Source organism: Ambystoma mexicanum, chromosome 6p (assembly GCF_040938575.1).
Source record: "Ambystoma mexicanum isolate Mex_15411 chromosome 6p, UKY_AmexF1_1, whole genome shotgun sequence".
In the NCBI taxonomy this organism is placed as follows: Eukaryota; Metazoa; Chordata; class Amphibia; order Caudata; family Ambystomatidae; genus Ambystoma; species Ambystoma mexicanum.
In genome coordinates this window covers 77,032,921-77,053,223 of record NC_090935.1, presented here as the reverse complement: position 1 = coordinate 77,053,223, position 20,303 = coordinate 77,032,921, and positions in this window count along the sequence as shown.

The following is a 20,303-nucleotide window of genomic DNA, read 5'->3' as shown; positions in this document are numbered from 1 at the left end:
ATTTTCACCTGCCATTTTGGTTTAGCACTTACATTTGTACTTATGAATTCCATCTTTAATATTCCATGGTCGCTGTTTGAATTTCGTTGCACTTTTAATGAGGTTACCAATTGATGGAAATCGGTAGTGACAAATATATAGTCGATGGTGGAACCCTGATTTCCACGGTTCCACGTCACAGCCGGCGGTATGTCGCCTAGCGTGCAGCCATTAAGCACCTGCAAATTTCTTACGCCCAATTCTTTCATCCATTTGGTTGCCAAATTCTTTGTCTGACGAGATTTAGATTGGAAGCAGTCTATATTCAGATCGCCACAAAGGACTATATTGGCTCCTTCTTGCTCAACCAGTAGGCGATCGATAAGACATGTGACCTTGTCAATAAACACATTGGTTCTAGCCCTCGCATGGTTCCAATATAAGTTCAAGATAGTTATTTGTTCTTTATTACTTGAATGTTTGGCCAATTTGACAATCGTGGACTCTTGGATGAAAGGTGAGTGATTAATCGATTTTTCAATGCTGTATCCGGATGATCGTCTTACTAGAGTTATAAAACCAGCCATAGGACGGCCTTTCGCTGCTTTTATGGCTGGATTTATAGCTATCTCAAAGTCTGATGCGACAGGGCTACTGCTTAACCATGTATCTTGCAAGCATACTATGTCCAAACCTCCCAACCACTCAGTATTCATCAAATGGGTGAAACCCCGTGAATTCCAAGAGCCTAGTACACAGAGCTTCACGGCGTCAGCTTCCTGGCGTTATCGTTCACAGATATTATTTAGCGTGCCGGCCAACCATTGCCATTCAAATATTTCACCCTGAATACAGATGTTTGTAGGTGAATTGGGCTCTGCGACACCTTGTCGCATTTTACCTTGTATTGTTATAGTGAGTTTCTCGCTTTCACTTTCAGGTACAGATTTTTTATCTTCGTCCGACAAGACCTGGTTTTTTCCGTGTTTTATGGCCTTGCTTTGAGCCATGTTTTCGCCAGAATTTTTATCTCCGTCCATCAAGACCTCTTTTTTTCATAATTTTAGGCCCTGTTTTGGGCACTGTGTTCGCCAGGCATGTTATGCCTTGTCGTAGTTGGCCCAATCAGTCGTGTATTGACTAATTCAGTTGGTAATACTGCCGGTTTTAATAGGATAGAGGTACTTGAGGCTTGGGGCTCTGTCGCCATCTTGGACTCACGATAAGCTCCAGAATCGCCATCGTTTAATTTATAGACATCAAAACCCAATGAAAAAAGTGATACATTTGCCTCCAAAATGGAAGTAGCTATTAAGGACGAAGTAATGTGTAAGACCACTTTATGGTTCTTTTGCTCATCTGGAAATTCCACAATCTTTAGATCCTCAGTGGTAACTGCACGTAAACTCGGTACATGATGAAGTAACTTAATAATGTTACGCCTGTTTAAAATCAACCTGTCAGATGAATTTAATCTCTCAACCATCAATCTGACCTGAGGTGCTAGACCATTGGCCATGCGGGCTTTGTTCCTTACACCCGTGTCACATTCATTAGTGGTGTGTTTAGCCCGATCGTGCCTGTGCCTGTCATTTTGCATTACAAGCTGCATTTCTTGAAATTTAACCTGTCTACATGATTGATTTCCGTATAGTTCAATCTCAGTCTGGTCTTCGGGCCCCCTCCTTCCAGGATTAGTAATACAGGATCCAAACTTCTTATCCCTTTTTTCCTGCGTGGTCAGGACGCCGTTTATCAGCGTTAATGCTGTTTTCACTTCGTGGTTACTAGTCAACCTTTCAAACAGCTGCACTGGCTTTATCATGACGTCTGGCATGTACTTTAGGCAGGTTCTGTGTAGCTTGTTACGTTTTTCTTGTAGAGTCAAAAACATTGGACTTTTTACCTTCTCGGTCATATGCGCTGATTGTATTGCCGTTTCGTTGGTATGAAGGGCACTGTCTGGACACTGAACTATTGCAACCTGACTTGCTGCAGTAGGCTGTACCTTCCGTTTTACTTTTTGCAAAACGACAAATCTGCCGTCTCCAGGAGGAAGGCTTTAGGACTCTCTTTATTATTACTTTGGACTTTATCGACAAGAACAGTTGGCTCTTCAAGATCTTTATATTCTGGCTCATTATAAGTTGACATGTTTAGCAATTCTGATGATATTTCAGACACCTCTATGATTTCATCACTTGAGCCTTCTTTCGTTGCACTTTCATCCGTAGGTGTAATGAGGGATTTTTTAGATTCAGTCGAAACAGACTCAAGCTTTCCATTGGCAAGTACGTGTACCACTTTAATATTCCTTAAAAATGTTCTTGCCCCGTGCATTTTTTTTTCTTTTTTGCTGATTGATTTTTTGTTTTTTTGCACTGCTGAATAATCTGATTTTTTACAGGTTCCATACTAAGTGGTTTCGCAACTTGTTTTTCAAATAATGGAAATAACTTTGGCGCTGGATTTGAGATCGCTATTTCCTCACCTAAGCCAACTTTATTCCGTTCAATATTACTATTAGACGTAGATTTGTCTCGAGTAATTTCAAGTGCCGGATTTGCTGAGCTGCGTGCTTGCACAAACGCAGTGTGGAAAGACACATCAACAATTTCCTCAATCGGCAGTATAACCGGGCCCAAATTTCCTGTACTCGCCAACCTTATAGATCCCCTTGCTGCACTATTCTCTGGTTTATCTATAATTGAAATCGGATCTGACTGCCGGGTAGACGTCTCTTGAAGATTAAATTTTACACTGTCAGACTCTACACGATTATCCTGAGTCACCATGTTTGCAGTCTGTAGAACGACGTTAGGTACGCATTTGTTGGGAGCCTTGATGTTAACTTTTAGTAGGGTTTGTTCAGAATGTAATTCAGGATTGGGTGCTTTGTTTATAGGATTCGGAGTCTCTATTGCTTTCATATTACAGGTTAGGGCAGGATGTACACTGGCCTCAGATTTCTCACTCAACTCTCCGTTTTGAAGGCCACGTGTGTCTTTTTTGAACAAGGCAACAGCTTCTTTAGAGACTTCCGCAAACATTTTTTTGTCAATTGTATCATTCTTTTTTTGCGCTTGTAACAGCTTATGCCATTCATTGCACTTTCCAAAACCCTCATGTATTGAGCGGTTAGTGTTGGCACAAATTTGTTCCAATTCTACAACTTTCGAATTTAGCAAAGCCACTACTGTAGTTAAATCTCTTGTAGCATCATATAAATGTTCATACAACTTTGTAAATGGGGCCAAGGAGATAGCTAGTGAGGACAAAATCAATAATTGTAACTCTGAAGAGGGCATAACATTACTTGTTTCGGGACCCTGTGTCAATGTTTTTGTACACTTGGGTAAAAGGTCGAAACTACATCTTTTTCTCCTAATTTTAGGGAATGGTCGTTCCATAAAGGACGAGTTTGTTGTCTCGTCTCCATCAGAATCATCAGTATTAGAAACCACAGATCCATTTGCGTTACTTATACTTTGATTTCTGCGATAGGCACAATGTTTGCCACTATGCAGTCTTTTCTGCGATGATAATGGTAAACCTGAAGTGTCGTGAGCATATGCAGATAATGTTTCATTTTTCGACATTTTTGCACGTTTGAAGGGAATATCAACCAGGGTCATCACACATGGATCAATTAACACGTTATTAGACCTTTTCAAAAGAGCTTTTGAGCTTCCTTCATCAATAGGAGGTGTGGCCGCACTCGCAGACTTTTTGTTGCCCTTAGTCAGACTAAATAGAGTTTTCAAAACATTGTTTGCAATTTCCAATGAATCGCGTCGCATATTGGATTTTGATGTTAGTTTTGGAGATGTTAACAAATCAGATACCATCTCTTTATTTAAGCCGGCGACCATGTCTGCACACCACTCTTCACCAGTATTGGTGTTATCATTGGGCTTAGATGTTCTTAGCAAGTCTAGTGGTGAACCAACAGATGTCGTCGGGGTAGCCGGGGGCCGTTGGACCATTCAACACTTGACTCCAGGAGAACTCGTCTCCAACGGTAGCTCAACTCAGGAATCTCCATCGATTTTGCTGCACTCGGCAGCTCTGGTCTCAGTCCTCAAACCGTCTCGGTTGATGCCCCCAACTACCCACCTAGGTGGCTCACACGGTGTCGACAAAGATCCGTCGTCAGCGTCAGCCGGCTCATCCCCAACGCACCGAGTCTCTCCGGGCTCCGTGACTTCCACGGCCTCCCCTGGCAACCCTCCGGGCTCCGCAGGGCAGTCCACACTCTCCGCCACCACCTCAGCACCGACACACTCCAGAGGTAAGGTTACCGGTGATTGTGAAGTTTCAGGTGTGGACTTTATTGGATTTTGCGATGGATTTAATGTTCCGCACATACTCGATACCACGTCCCCATATGCTGTCTTATAAATATCATTATAAATACTAAGCGTAACTTCATCAGGATCAAACTCAAATTGTGTGATCTTATTTTGTGTGCATCTATCCTTGCTTTTTGTCGGAGAGTCATGCAAGACAGCAAGATTATCATTTAAAGCCATAGGCACTCTAACAAAGACATCATTGGCCATATTAGCCGAATCTGACTGTTGCAATGGTGACAGTGTGGTCGAAGAATTGTGTGTATTTGGGATGAAAAGGGGAGCAGTCAGTTCACTTGTGACCTCGCATGGGGAGGTACACGAGTGGTAATTACTTTCTTTTCTTGCGTGGGTATGCTGTGACTCGAGAGTTTTAGTGCTGTCTGCGTGAACCTCACGTCTCTTTTGTGCCCGTGTTTTTAACATTAAGTGGCAGGGCGTACCTTTTACTTGTGTTTGTTGTGTTTTCTCTGCCACACTCATGATGGGTACCGTCGTCGGGGGCACTCCGTCGCCCGCCACTCGCCAAACAGCCCAACAGCTCTCCTTGTCAGCCCTTCGCTCCTCAGGGCTTAGCTATATCATCCAGAATTGCAAGACAGAATTCATCCAACCCATTGAACACATGATTCACAAGCCTCTGGAAAGTGGCAGGTGCATTCTTCAACCTGAACGGCATTACCCTGAATTGGTAAAGGCCGTCTGGAGTGGAAAACGCTGTCTTCTCCTTGGCATGTTCTGCTAAGGCTATTTGCCAATAGCCCGCAGTGAGGTCAAACGTGCTGAGGTACTTGGAGGCACCAAGGTATCCACCAGCTCATCTGTTCGAGGCAAGGGGTGTGCATCTGTCTTGGTGACAGCATTCAGAGCCCTGTAATCCACGCAGAACCTCAATTCAGAAGTGCCTGCTTTTGGAACCAACACCACAGGGCTGGACCAAGGACTACTAGAGGGTTCAATCACCCCAAGATCTAACATTTTGTTGACCTCTGTCTTAATGTAAGACCATACTTTGTCTAATATCCTGTATCCTCTACTTTTGGTAGGAACGCTGTCTCCTGTGTCTATGTTATGTTTGCACCAAGGTGTCAAACCAGGGGACTGCGAAAACAGGGGGGGAAATTGCCTAAGCAAACCTTTCACCTCAGCCTGCTGATCAGAAGTCAGGTGAGGGGCCACTTGGACATCCTCAAAGGAGCTATCTGAAGGACCGCTTTGGAACAGGTCTGGGAGAGATTCAGACTCCTCTTCCTCAACATCTGAAGCCAGTAGCAGTGCTGCGATTTCGACTCTTTGGACGAAAGCCTTCAGCCTATTTATGTGGAACACTTTTGGAGCCTGTCCAGCCCTTCCAAGGTCTACTAAATAGTTAACCTCACCCAGGGGCTCCACCACTGTGTAAGGTCCTGACCATTTATCCTATAAAGCTCTAGGCCTTATGGGATTCATGATCAGGACTTGCTGACCAGGTGTAAAGTTGATGAGGAAAGCTTTCTGGTCGTACCAATGTTTCACCAGTGCTTGTCCTGCCTTCAACTTGTCACTAGTCAGACCCATCAGAAGTACCATCCGTTTTCTGAGCCCTAACACATAGTCGACTACATTGGTAGTAATAAGGGGAGTGGGCATCTCCCATCCCTCCTTGACTATGGCTAAGGGTCCCTGCACAGGGTGACCAAACAGAAGTTCGAAGGGGCTGAAGCCAACACCCTCCTGTGGTACCTCTCAGTAGGCAAACAGGAAGCATGGTAAAATAAGATCCCATTTTCTTCTCTGAGGTTCTTCCAGAGCCCCAATCATGCTCTTTAACGTTCTGTTGACACGTTCCACCAGACCATTGGTCTGGGGGTGGTATGCGGAAGAGAACTTGTAGGTGACCCCATATTCCTTCCACATAGCCTGCATGTGCTTTGACATAAGGTTGCTGCCTCTGTCAGACACAACTTCTTTAGGGAAGCCAACCCTATTAAAGATGACAAGTAACGCTTTTGCAACTGACTTGGCAGTTACAGTTTTCAATGGGATGGCCTCAGGATATCTGGTAGCATGGTCGACCAGCACCAGGATAAATCTATTGCCTGAGGATGTTTGCGGGTCAAGGGGACCAACAATGTCGATCCCTACCCTTTCGAATGGTATTCCCACAACTGTGAGTGGTACCAATGGAGCTTGGATTGTTGAGCCACTCTTACCAGATAACTGGCAGGAGGCACAATTCCTGCAGTGACTTTCTACTTGCACCCCCATCTTGGGCCAGTAGAAGTGCATGGATAACCTTTGCGTGGTCCTCTTAATACCAAGGTGACCAGCAAGGGGCACTTCATGTGCCAGCTGCAGGAGGAAGGGTCTTACAGCAAGGGGAACCACCAACTTCCTATGGTCTCCTTCTGTAGACTCTGTAGGCTCACTATACAGGAGTCCACCTTTCCCAATAAATCCGATGCTTCCCAGGAGGTTCACCCTCAAGCTGGGAGCAGGCCTATCTCCTTAGACGTTCCAGAGATGGGCACTCACGTTGGCCTCTACTGAATTCTTCCCTGTCAGGACCACCTTCTACTAACAAGTCTTTTAGTTCAGGATGGACATTGGGGTCAAATACTTCAGGTATCGCCGCCTCCTCATCAGGTCCGGGCGATTGACCAACTTCCTCCACCGCAGTGGTAGGTGAGTTCGGGGGAATATTTTCTTTCCCTCGTTTTGGTTTCTTTACTCCTTTAGCCTTAGGTTTCCCCTTTGGCTGGGTCAGCGCATTGGTCTTGGCCAATGCTGCCCGTGTTTGAGACCGTGTGCAGGGTCTGTCAGCAGTGTCTCCCACGAGCCCTAAAGCTCGGAGATGGTTGCCCAACAAGACCTTTCCTGGGACGTTCCTCTGAATGCTCACTGGAATCTTGACTGCTGTACCATTTAAAGTAAGATTTACAGGTATTACTGGAAACATGCGAGGTGGGCCGTCAGCCAACTTAGTGGGCATCAGAGTAGCTCTGGCTCTGAGTCTACCAAGGTAGAATCCACTACAGTTCGACTGCACCCACTATCGCTAAGAGCTGGAGTATCTACTCCATTGATCAACACACTGTCTTTAAAGTAGTGCTTGGTATTATCTGGAATCCTAGCATAAGCCTCTGAGACTTTAGGCTCCCAGGAACCAAGAGAAACTAAAACTACCTCAGCTTCTATCCCACTGGGGAAGGAGTCTGAGGAAAGGGATGCTCCTGTAATCTCTTCTTCCTCGTAGGAGGAGAAGGCCAGATTAGCGGAGTGGACCCCCAAAGGTTTAACCTTACACCAGGGATCCCCCTTCACGTGGTCAGTTGCTCCACGAGCAAAACAAGATCCATTGGGTCTGTTTACATAGGTAGGCTTACTATAACCAGAGTTCTATTTTGTAGGCTGACCTCCACTACCCTGTGAGTTCTCTTGTGTCTTACCCTTATTTTTCTTTTTGTGGCCCTTTTGAGAAGAAGATTTATCGATTCCCCACCCTCCTTATCTGTGGACTGGACAGGATGAGTTTTGTCCTTATGGGACACTCGATGTGACACCCATAAAGCCGCCGAGGGAAGGCCAACAGGAAAGGCCGTCGCCCCTCTCTGCAGCTCTGCAGCTCTGCTGCGAGGGGAACTGCAAGGAGTCAAAGGTGCCGTGCCTGCAACACCAGAGCCGCTCCACAGCCTCCAGATGCCGGCCCGTGCACTCTCTGTGCCCATTACAGGCCACGAGGAGCGTACGATCCATAAGATGGCCGCCGCCGTATCCGTCGCCATGGAAACCACAGCAACAAAGAATTTTGCCTGACCCGATTGGGTCCCACTCCTCGCGCCAACCTCCCCTCCTGCTTTAAATGGAGGGGAGGCACGCCGCGAGGCGAAGCCGCCAAGGGAAGGCCAACAGGAAAGGCTGTCACCGCTCTCTGCAGCTCTGCTGCGAGGGGAACTGCAAGGAGTCACAGGTGCCGTGCCTGCAACACCAGAGCCGCTCCACAGCCTTCAGATGCTGGCCCGTGCACTCTCTGTGCCCAGTACACGCCATGAGGAGCGTACGATCCATAAGATGGCTGCCGCCGTATCCGTCGCCATTGAAACCACAACAACAAAGAATTTTGACCGACCCGATTGGGTCTCACACCTCGCGCCGACCTCCTCTCCTGCTTTAAATGGAGGGGAGGTGTGCCGCGAGGCGAAGCCACCGAGGGAAGGCCAACAGGAAAGTCCGTCACCCCTCTCTGCAGCTCTCCGCTGCTCGGAGCTGCTAGTTACAGGAATCCACACCTGCACCCGCTACAATGGCTGCTCCACGGCCAGCACGGCCCTCCCACCTGACCTCAGACGGAGAAATGAAATTCTCTCACTGCGCACTGCCACACGGAACCCCACCGCCTACCAGCCCAGTCTCGCACTGAGGAACGCTCGCCTGCGCACCAGATATGCTGCACAAAGCCGCTTACACCGCCTTGCATGCGCACTCACCAGCCGCTTCACCGTAAAGCCCTGCTGGGTTGCCTGACACAGCCTACAGTCAGTCCATAACCCTCATCATCCACAGTGCCGTATAGCACACGTAGCTGCTCGGAATGCCACCGTTGCTACTTGCCATCAAGCTAGTAGAGCGGATCGCACCTGCAAGGCACGCTCCACGGCATCCGTCTGTGCAGATCCACGGCCCCTTGAGGTCATAAGAGCTCAGCACTTGGAGCTTCTTACCAATGCACTCTCTGCAGCACAACATGTAAGTTCATTGTGCACTAACCTAGATGTTCTTCTTGCTCACTCCACTTTGTTATGCAATGGTGCCTCCACTGCTATTATACGCAATGATGATGCCCCCACTGCTATTATATGCAATGATGATGCCCCCACTGCCATTATATGAAATGATGAAGCCCCCACTGCCATTATATGCAATGATGATGCCCCCACTGCTATTATATGCAATGATGATGCCCCCACTGCCATTATATGCAATGATGATGCCCCCACTGCCCTGTTAATCAATGGTGCCCCCACTGCTATTCTATGCAATGATGATGCCCCCACTGCCCTGATGGCCAATGACAGGCTGGCTTATGCTCCCCACACCACCAAACCTGTAACTACCACCACCCCAACCAAAAACCTACTTTAACCTCCTCCTGTAGTCCCCCCTCCAATCTCCTAACTTGCGCCTTGGTTAACGCCCGCTCGATTCCAGCGCACACACTTGATGTACATGATCTCATCAGCAGGGATAATCTCGACATTCTTTTTGTCTGCAAGACCTGGCTACAAGACACCTCCGGACCCGCTCTCTCGCTCGCCATCACATCTGGTTACACCATATTCAGGCAGGATCGGATAGGCCAAAGGGGGGGAGGGTGGCCATCATAGCCAAGGACACCCTTGACATCATAAGAATTCAGGGGGAACTAGGGCACAACGCCGAATACCTCCTCATCAAACTCAAAACGTCTCCCAATTCCACCATTGCCTTTCACCTTGTGTATCGCCCACCAGCCCCTCCCACCGACTTCCAAGAAACCCTCATCCATTCTCTGTCCCACAACCTGAAAAAACCCACCAAAGTAGTAGTACTGGGTGACTTCAACCTAGGGCTCAACGACGACCCCCAAGACTCCAATGCCATTGCCCTACAAAAAGGACTAACTACCTTAGGGTTTGTCCAAGCCATCACTGAGCCCACCCACACTAAAGGTCGGACCCTCGACTGGGTTGCGCAACATAATTGCCCCATTCTCCAGTCCACCATATCCCCTATCCCTTGGTCAGACCATTCCTGTATTAACCTTCACATCGACATCTCTACAGAGCCGTCGAAACCCACTATCCTGCTCCCCGCGGCACTATCCAGGAGCTCCAAGAAACTAACGAAAGATACCCTCCTCCCACACCTACAGGCTCTAGCCCTGCAACCACCTTTCCCCAATGATCCTGTAATATTAGCCAACACCTTCAACCATATCATAACCACTGCAGTAGATACTATTGCTCCCTTGACAGCCAAAAAAGTTAAGAAAACTAAGCATTCCAATGCCTGGTTCTCCCAAGCACTCATGGATCTTAGATCTAAAAAAAGGGCAGCACTTGTCACATGGAAAAGAAACCCTACTGAACCAAACAAAACCGCTTTCAAGGCCATTGCAGAGAATACAAAATTGCTATCACACAGGCCAAAGCTGAATCCTACAACACAAGAATTAATAATGCAGATTACGGGACTAAAGAAATCTTTGCTATTTTCAGGGAACTTGAATCCCCTTCAACCCCACCACCCAGCATTGTCAAATATGAGGCCTGGTGTAACCAAATTCAAAAAACTATGCTCGACAAACTGGACTCCCTTCACACCAAAATCCTACCCCATCAAAAGGCTGTGTCCTCCTAACTAGCAGCCAAAACGGCACACCCTACACTGGACACAGTCAACCAGGTACCCAAATTTGATTTCTCTCCCATGAGCGAATCGGAAGTCATTGCCCTCATTAAGTCTGTTAAGCCTTCTAACTATAAAGGAGACGCCTGCCCAGCTCACATCATTAAAGATTGTGCGCCAGTCATCGCCCCTTTGTGACTGCTTTTATTAACTCCTCCTTCCAATCTTCCACTGTATCCAGCTCCCTTAAAGAAGCTTGGGACCGACCTCTACTAAAAAAAACATATCTCGACCTGCTGACACCTGGCAACTACAGACCCATTACTACGGTCCCCATCCTCTTAAAGATCTTGGACAAAAAGAAATTCATTGAGGACAACCACCTTCTTGGCCTGCGCCAATCCGGATTTCGCCCTCGTCATGGCACTGAAACTGCGCTACTTGATCTAAAAAATCAAATAGATGACATCAGAGATGCAGGCAAACCGGTGATCCTTCTGCTCCTAGACCTCTCTGCGGCCTTTGACTTAGTAGAGCACCCTATGCCATCACCTCGCAACCACTGCGAACTTCTCCCCAAAGACTTGTGCTTGGATCAACTCGTTCCTGAGGGAGAGAGTAATGAAGGTTTTCTCAATGCCACAACTAGTCTGATCAAATGTGGAGTCCCCCAGGGCTCCTCCATTGCCCCCACTCTATATAGCCTCTACACCAGACCGCTGTTCCGTATTCTGGACTCACTGGGCATCTCATATACAAACTATGCAGATGACACCCAGGTGCTCATACCCCTATCGGGGGACTATCGCACTGATACAGATACCCTCAACCTCATCTACTCCACCATTCAATCTTGGATGGCAGATAACTGGCTCTGTCTAAACAGTGAAAAAACAGAACTCCTGTTGATCGGGTCCCCATTCACACTGAGCAAACTTGACAAGTAGTATCAGGCCTTCAATATAGACAACGCCTCCATTGCAGTATCACAAACCATGAAGATTCTTGGCGTATACCTAGAACCTAGCATGACCATGGATAGGCAGGTCAATGCTATAGCTTCCTCAGCAGCGTACCAATCCAAACTGATCAATGCTATCAGGCCATTCCTCACCCAACAGAACTGCATTACATAGCCAGAGCTATCATTGGCTCCAGACTTGACTATTGCAATGCCCTCTTCATCTGTACCTCCCAAAGAAACCTGGCTAAACTCCAGATTGCCCAAACCAATGCCTTAAGGGCCGCAACAGTCATTTCACGCAGAGAACACATCTCATTGGTCAGGAGAGAGGCACACTGGCTACCCATCAAAGAAAGGGTGTTCTTCAAACCCTTCAAAAATGTCTTCACAGACTCTCACACCCCTATCTTGAACAAAGGATCTACAAACAAACAGCGACCCGACCCTCCAGGGCCGCTTAAGCCAACCGCATCCTGACTCCTCACACGTGGAGAGTGTGTGCTGGGGGCTCAAGCTTCCCATCAATGGCAGCCTCTCTCTGGAACAACCTCCCAAACGAGATCAGATCAATCGAATCCCATGCTGCCTTCCGCAAGGCATTAAAAACTAGGCTTTTTGTCTAGAGGTCTTACCCACATATGATCCCTGACATATGCTTCCTCACTGAATGTTTGACACCTTGCATTGTATAATACTGTTCTGTAACTGTTCCAACCTAAGCAACGCTTATTGTAACCCTCAAGCAAGCCTTCTTAAGTATCCTTGATAGCGCCTCTATGCCCGTGGGCTGCAGTGCGCTTTACAAATGCAAAATAAAAATAAAATAAAATAAATCTGCTGCAATGGCAAGCATTTTAGGATCTATCTCCTTTGAATCTGCCAAATGCTGCTTAAGTTCAGGGGAAGAAGATGTAAAAAATTGGTTCCAGCATGACAAGACTTATCATACCTTTAAAGGTAGAAACCTTATAACCTTCAACCCATCCAGTCAATTTTTTTAAGGATTCGGTTACATAAGATACCCAAGTACCACCTTCTTTTTTTATTATACTCTCAATCATTTTAAATATTGGGCAGGAGTCTTTCCAAACTTTAAAATGAGAGTTTGCTTCAACATTGCAAAATCTGCTCGCTCAGCCTTGGACATTTCCATAATGGCACTGCAGCCAGAATGGGGCAGTTTGCTGAGTAACCAGGCATTTTTATCAGCATTGTCAACTTGTTGAACTTCACTTGCATACTCAAACGTATTCAGCCAGTCCGTAATGTCATTCTTTTGCTCATACACACTGAGCAGATCTTTTGGAAACCTTGGATGAGAGGAGGCCCCAGACCCATGTCCAGGACCCTTAGATCCATTTGCAACCTGAAGCTTGGCCAGTTCCAACTGGTGATCCCTGTCTTTCTGTTTTTCTGCCTGTTCGATTTTTAGTTTGGCCATACTGAAATCAAGCTCCTTCTGCCTAAACAGCAGCTCTTGCTTCTTGAATTCAAGCATGTCCTCCCCATCGACACTGGGAGAGGAACAATTAGACATCTCATCCTCCCTGTCCTCATGGTCGCGGTGGACCAGTGCAGCGGCAGAACCGTCGGTTCTACCAGTGAGAGCAGCCCCACCTCCTTCTGCACAGTCTCTGAAGCTATAGCGTCAAGCTGAGCTTCTTGCCACGCCACGATTCTTTGGATCATATCCAATTTGGTGCCTTGAGAGGAGACACCTCTCTCCGGACACATCTTTTTCAATGTTTCGGATTTAGAAGCATTTAAAGTTAACAAGGTATTTGTTTCCATACTGTTAGATAGGACTATGGCCTTTTAAAAGTTATACTACGACAGTTCACTACGTGTCCTGGTAGGAATAACTTGAAATGCCTTCGCTCGTGTGCCTTCAGTCGTATCCCACCGCTGTACACCAATTTTTTAAGATGGATTTCTGAACTCTGTCCTGGAGGGGCAGAGGTTCAGAAGGCCAGCCTAGTTTCTCTGAACAGGGTAACCTCTGGACAAGCCAGACCAATCAAGGTAGCGATCGCGGCGGTCAAGACTAGGTCTCAAGAGTGGTGAGGTTGACTGAAAGCCCGCAATGAGCACACAAAGCAAGGATGCATACAAATTACTCCAAGCAGGTGTTATATTAAAAATATAGACACATTTATTACAAGGCCTTTGTAACACTGACCATAGTAAAGAATCACGATAAAACTTAAGTAAACCAACACATCACAATCAAATTTAATATATATACAATTACCGAAGGGTCTAAAGAGTTCGAAGCACGAAATATGCAGACCACCTAGATGGGGAGGAAAACAGGCAGTGCAAGTAATCGTTAGACCCAGTTCACCTTCAGAGGCCACCTAACTAGAAGGAAGTCCAAGCTCTACGAAGAGTGGAGCCTTGTGCTCAAAAGTACCTGAACACGCTGGTGCCAACGGGCCAAGGGGAGTCTCTTCAAGGAAATCAGGCAGTTCAGAGCGGTGAACAAAGGAGGGCGAACAGATCTCCGCTACTCAAGCGCGGCCTCCACTTGCGGGCAGAAGCAGAGCGTGAGTGCGAAAAAAGTGTGCTGTTTAACACAGCGAGGAAAAGCTACGGGCTACTGCAAGAGGGCGACCAGTTCCTAGCGTTGCTACTCACCGGTCCCCGATGCAGGCAGACCCAGGCTTCTCCGCGTCAGTTTCAGTGCTGGCAGGTTCAGATATGAGCAGGGAACGTCTCGGCGTCTTGTAGATTCCGCAGCAGCAGGAGTTAGAGATGAGGATGTCCCAAACGCAGTGAACCCGCACACATTGTTACCACAGCAGGGCAAGGGAGCGGCTGTGTGTATTTCAGCCCAATTTACACTTCTCACTTCAGACCTGGGAACGCCAAGTGTACGAATCGTGTGAGAGTGCTAAGGACTCGGAATACAACACAACCTGACGGCGGTGACAGAGCAAGACTCCTGGGTAAGCTGGTCAGTCCAATGGATGGCCCAGAGACGCTTCCGACGGCTTACGTGCAGGAGATGATGAAGGTGCTGAGAATAGTTGTTCCCACTATTCCAAAGGGTCAAGGTACCAGTACAGGCCTTCTCGTTCGATCAGAGGCAGAATGGTTTCACAGGGCGACAGCAGTGCAGAGGAGCAGTCCTTCAGCGGGTCACCAGTGATTCCTCGGTTCAACCACTTAGTTGCAGGGTACTTGACTCCTGTATCCGTCGTTCGTGAGAACTCAGGAGATCGACATGGTAGTGGTGTTTCCAGCCTCCTGTTATCCAGAGTCCCCTTTGCGCCAAAACGGAGAGGACCCAATGGGAGATCTGCTCACAAAACACTCACACCATATGTGGACAAATCACGGACCTCGGTGGTCCCAGGCATTCAAGACACACTAGACTCTCTGGCACCTATGATGTGTATTGGGACCAGTCATCCCAGCCCACATCCTGGAGGCACACACACGACCTGTAGAAGCCCGCGAAAGCATCTGTGTTTCGTGGGAAAGTACAAGCCCAAAAAAGGATGGCCCCGGGTCAGCTCGACCTGGGGGAAGGTGAAGGGGCAAGACGGTCAACGGACAGGACAAAGAACCTCGTGGCATGGCCATTTTGGAAGCCATGCCACCCATTTTGGCCAAACGCGAGAAGCGCAGTTAACAGGGCAAAAGGGGGTTCAAAACACAAAGAAACGTTGCCACCAGTCCCGTCCGTGACATACTTGCACAGTTTGTTATAAATCCATCGAGAGTTACTAGGGCCTGTAGAATGACTAGGGACCCAAGAGCGCGGTAATGTAAGTTACGGGGCACTCTTGTGCCATGTTGCGCGAAAGCTGCAACATGAGAAAAGAACTACGGAAAACATTGTTTCCCGGTACTGACTGTCTTAAGGGCATGTTAGTTTCCCCATAAGAATGGAGTGAAAGCCCAGAGGAGTGCGGCGGAAGGCTGCGCTTCTCTGGCAAAGTCTAGATCAGGGTGAAAACAACAGCAAAAAGTTTAGGGGTTGCCACATGGAAGGAAAATGACCTACAATTAAGAAATCTTTCCTAACAGAAGGTTACCCAGAAACAGAGCATGTATGCAGAGATCCCTGATGTCTCCCTTGCTATGCCTGTGGTCACCTGGCTACCCCTAAACAAAAGGAAAAAATATAGTGTGGCTAGTGCCATGTGGCTCTTTGTTTCTGCAGTGACTGGCTTTCTTGATCAGGCTTCTTAAAAATAAAGGTGGTTCCACAAGTGTAACACTTTCAGCAGTGACCCTAAATAAGAAAGAATAGGAGTAATACATAATTAATCTTTCTGGAAATCTATAGAGTAATTGCTAGACTCATTAAAGGTTTATTTGAGGCACACTTCAGGGGGTGAGCCACTTATTGTGTCTGTTCTTAAACACCTTAAATTCACAATGCAGACAAAAACCTCCAAACACCATTTAGAGTCGAATAAGCATCCTTTCGGACTATATAGTTTGCTTTTCGCAAGTTGCAGTTCTAGCATGTTTTTTCTGCCGTTGTCTTGGTTACAAGGCATTCCATCTCTGTGTCCTCGGTCATGTAACAAAATCATTGTGCCTAAAAGCTTGTGTACAGTGTAGAAATGTTTGACCATAGCACATAAAGCAGCCCTTTTTACCCATTGGGACACAATGAATGTTTTGTTGTAATGTGTCTTTCTTTCCTATCTCCATGGCATGCTGTTCAGGATGTTTCTTTTCACGTTGGCGGTAACGAGTGCCCAGAGTACGATATGCCATGTGAGTGTGCTTCTTTTCCTGCGCTACTCTAAATTTTTTAATACACAATTATGAAACCTCCCAATGGTATGTATTTTGCCAACCTATGAAGCCTGAAAAGTAGATCCACTCAAGCTTGACATTTGGCCAATTTGAACTGGCCTGCTGTTAAATACCAGTCACACATTTAATGGTATCCACTATTAAGCTAGCTAAAGCCAGTAGGTTAGCTCAGGGGGTTGAGCGCTTGCTGTTGTAATGTGTGTGTGATCTGCATGTTGCAGGTTCGAATCCTGGCAAAGTCAACTCAGCCTGATAAATGAGTACCAACACAGGTTGGGTGTTTTTGTATGTATATTTGTTCTGCATAAAGTGCTCAAGCGTAGGTGCTATATAATAACACATCATTATTTGGCCTTGGACATCTGCTTGCATTCACAGTCATTTAGTAATATGGGCCTGTACACACTGTTATTAACGATACATATGGCGATCCATTCTTGTATGAAATGTATATCACATTACAGTGATATTGTAACCATATTTTTCGTAGTGTACATAGGTACAATGCTATGTGATGCCACTTCCTGTTTCATCAAGGGGTGAAAGGTCATGTTCCATCAATTCTCGTGATGTCACTTCAGGGTGGGGTCATGACATCACTTCATGTGATGTCATCAGAGGTCAAGGGTCAGGTGGTGTCACTTCCGCTACCCCTGACATTTTGGTGAAATAACATCCCTGCGTCTATGATCAGAAAATTGGTCATATTATCCCCTTGGTCCCCTTGGTCCGACCACAGGGAAAGCCAAAATGGAGCAGGCATAAGCAGTAAAATATCAGCGATGTGGGTGGGCCTGGTTTCAAGATGGGTGATATAATTTGTCATGGTCAAGGACACACCCAAAAGACGGGCAAGAAAACGATTCTCTTCACTTGAAGCCCGTTCAAATGACCCGTACCCCACAATTCACCACAATAGACTCCTGTAACCACACACTTTCCTCTATTATCAGTAAGCATTTGGCTTACACATGAAGGTTTCACATTTTTGGTGAATCTAAAGATACTGCCTATTTACTGTTTCATTTTACGACTAGGCAAGGCTACGTCATCCTTCTAGGTCAGGCGACTATTAAAGGTTATTCCTAAGTATTGAAAACTCTGTGTTACTTTTAACCTTTATCCATCCAGTAGACTCAGGGGGTCATGAAGTCGAAGGGTACGAAAACACACAACATAGCATGTATTAATATTTACGTTCAGTCTCATGTGAGTCATAAAATGTGTATATCTCTTGACAAGAGTTTGGAGAGACTTGGGTTTCTTGATAAAAGAGCGGCCACGTCTCCATAGCATAAGATGGGCACATTTGTGCCTTCACGTTGTGGTAGGTCTGCAAGACGTCTTTCTAGGAAGAAAGCCAAATTGTTGATGTAGAGCTTACACACCCTTGCTAAACCACCTTTTCCAAGTTGATACTTCTGCTCACCTCTCCTCTTTGACCATAATGAATAGAGAAGAGACAGTAGAGGCGGTATGTAAGGACTCTAAGACTCTCAGCCCTTGTCTACCCTTCCACTCCCATGGCATGCAAGTACTAACCCCACATCACGATTTCAATTGCCTAAAAATGTATGCATATGACTGTAGGTTCTAACAATGAAATGCTTTATTGTATGTGCCGTTTATGGTCTGTGTCCTGTTCCGTCCGGCTCTCTAGGTCAGCCGGGTTGAGTCAACAAAGCCCAAAATATTGGGGGTATGGGTCCTCTGAAGCCTGGTCAACTCAATGGTGTTGCACCACTGCTGGAAAGAGGCAGCAGCCTATGTTTGACACATAGCTCCCATTCGAGGATGTCTTATGTTAAGTCTAATTTATTAAATCATATTTGCATGCCGTGTTCTACAAACTTAGATGTTGTGTTTCCTTTTTGCCATGACTCAGGTTTGCTGAAACTCCGGATATCATTTTATAATGGTGTCAATCTGCAAGGTATTTTAATTTGTCCTCAGATCTCAGGCACTCGTTTCCTTAACTATTTCCTCTTTCCAGCAGATCAGTTATGGGGCGCTAGATCCTCTCCTTACTGAGAACAATGAGTTTCCATCCTTTTACCGGACTGTCCCCAATGAGCGCTCGCATTATGCTGGAATCGCTCAGGTGTTAGAACATTTTGGCTGGACCTGGGTTGGGATCCTGGCCTCTGAAGATGACAGCGGGGAGAGAGCAGTGCAAGAACTAAGGAAGGTGATCACCCAGACTGGAGGCTGTGTCGAGTTTACCTATAGGTTTAACAGTGAGATGAATGTTGCTGGTACGGATAGAACAGAAATCATTATCAATGCCATTCGGAAGGCCACAGCGCAGGTGATCATTTTGTCCGGCACAGGCACATCAATGATGCAGTATTTCCTACATCGTGAATGGAAGGTTTTGCCTCATAAAATTTGGATTGCATCAGTGACTGTGTCATCATTTAAACAGTATTCATCTGAAAAATACCTGCAAATGTTTAATGGTAGCCTGTCGTTTTCAATCAAGACTGGAAAAATAATCGGATTTAAGGAGTTTCTCTATGATATTAAACTATCCATGTTTCGAGACTATGATGTTTTCGACAAATTATGGCGGGATGCTTTCAAGTGTAAATTGATGGATAGAGGAAACCAAGTTAACCCTAAATATATACCACGCCTTCCCTATTGCTCTGGAAATGAGACCTTACAAAGTCTTGACCGGTCCATCTATGATGTCTTCAACTTTCGATTCACATACAGTGTTTACATAGCTGTCTATGCAATGGCACACGCCTTACATGACATGTATTTTTCTGACCCTAAACCTGGAGCTGCGAGTGCTGCTGAGAGACCAAGTCAGGAACGCAGGCCATGGAAGGTAAATAGTGTTCAACACAGAAGCAGCTGCAGGGAAAACATGTGCTTCTTGCCAATCAATACCTGTTCAAGTCAAGATGTTGCGCTAACTCAGACACTATGTGATCATTGGTAAAGTGGCCCAAACTCTGTGTGGTGTGTTTAGAAGATGTATGCACATGGGGGAGCGGAGTAGGAAGTGCGATTTTTTGTGATCTCATAAATAATGGTGAGGATTCCTGCAGAACAGGAGACTGATGGTGTGATCCCCATAGAGGTAGTAGAGGTAGTGGAGGGAGATGAGAGACCGAGGTTTAAAGCTGATGAAAGTGAGTCTTGCTCTTGATAATAAAAAGGCCTGTTTAGTCCCAGGGAGTCAGAACCTGGCATGTGAGCGAGTGGAGGTCAGAGATTATGAGGTCAAGTCTTTGCCTTTGGAGTGAATGAGGGCACTGATGTGGGATTCCTGGTGAGCATGGATTTGGAAAATCAAAACACAAGGAATTCACATGTGTGCTGTCCCTCTAATGCCTGAGGAAAGGCACTGCTGAGGAAAGCATTTGAAGGTTGGTCTCTGAGTGTCCATCTTTCTAAAATACATCTCTTGAATGCACTCGATATTCACTGTTTGCAATGGTAGTTGCCTTCATAGTCATCTTCAATAGGCGACAAAGCGCAAGCTTTTGTTGCAATTTTATTTAAGTTAGGGTTCTTTACAGGTTATTCAAAGAAGGTCACTATCTTGGGGAGCATTACTAGGTGTTGTAAGGGCGTTCTCAGTCCCTACAATTGGTAAATATGTCAAACTGTGGCTCACATTTAACAGTGAATTTGTATTTATTGAGTTGAGATCAGAGGTTTCCACAATCTCACAGCCAGTTCCAGGTTGATGTATCTCCACCACCATAGATTCAGCATCCATCTAACTCAGAGGTTCTAAGTAAGATGTAATTCTGTCTAGTGCCTTGTTGGTATCACTGCGTTTTTCCCACACGGCTTCAAAAGCCACTTACTATGTGATTTGTTATTCATTTTCTTCTTAAAGATCA